This window comes from Calidris pugnax, unplaced genomic scaffold (assembly GCF_001431845.1).
Source record: "Calidris pugnax isolate Ruff unplaced genomic scaffold, ASM143184v1 scaffold435, whole genome shotgun sequence".
Taxonomy (NCBI): domain Eukaryota; kingdom Metazoa; phylum Chordata; class Aves; order Charadriiformes; family Scolopacidae; genus Calidris; species Calidris pugnax.
Window position 1 is genome coordinate 1584656 of NW_015091240.1, and position 758 is coordinate 1585413.

A 758-nucleotide genomic window follows, 5' to 3' on the forward strand; every position below is an offset into this window, starting at 1 on the left:
GGGGTTCCCCGCTGCGGGCTGTCACCCTGCCCTGAGTGGGGGCACCATGCACCTCCCTCTGTGAGCACACAGCTGGGACTTGGGGGGGATCCCCACCCCAAATACGCACACACACACGACCCATGGGCTCCAAGGGCTGTGGGACTGGTAGGTGACCCCCCCCCATATGGTGGTGTGTACGTGACCCATGGGTGCCCAGAGATGGGGTCCTCTGCTGTGGGGTGGGCTGGAGGCCGGCGGGGTCCTGCAGACCCACAGTGCAGAGGGAAACCCCAGGATGGTGACAAGCCAGGCTGGCCTGAGCAGGTAGAGTGACACCAGGGCTGGAGGGTGGGCTACAAAACTTTTTGGGTTTTTCTGGGCACCAAGCACCAGGAGACTAGCAGCAACCTGCACCTCACACCCCTCTTGCTCAGGGCACTGCGGTTCTCCTTGCCTCCCCCCAGTTATTTCCAGGCTGGGGTAAGGGAAGAAACTCGGGTCCCAGCTGGGCATGGCAGGGGCTGCCCACCGTGTCGGTGGAGGAGCCACGTTTTGTTCCTTCCTGCTTGCCCAGGTGCCTTCCCCTTGCCTCGCAGCGCTGCTCTGCCTGCCTGTGTTTTGTTTGGTTTTGTTGTGTTGGTTTTTTTTTTTTTTTTTTTTTTTTAAAACCTCTCACTCTTTCGTGTGGGACCATGCTGAAGAAACAGTTCATAAGTGGGAGCTCGAGCTTTTCCGATTCAGTCGGCTGTGGCTGCCCTTCCCCACCAGAGGGAGCC

The 758-nt window shown here is 59.4% G+C and overlaps 1 protein-coding gene across 1 annotated transcript in view; it reads left to right on the plus strand.

Annotated features, from left to right (window-relative positions):
• Positions 1 to 758, plus strand: part of CDKN1C (cyclin-dependent kinase inhibitor 1C (p57, Kip2)) — a 17827-nt gene that overhangs the window by 13452 nt on the left and 3617 nt on the right. The gene's annotated exons all lie outside the window — the stretch shown is intronic.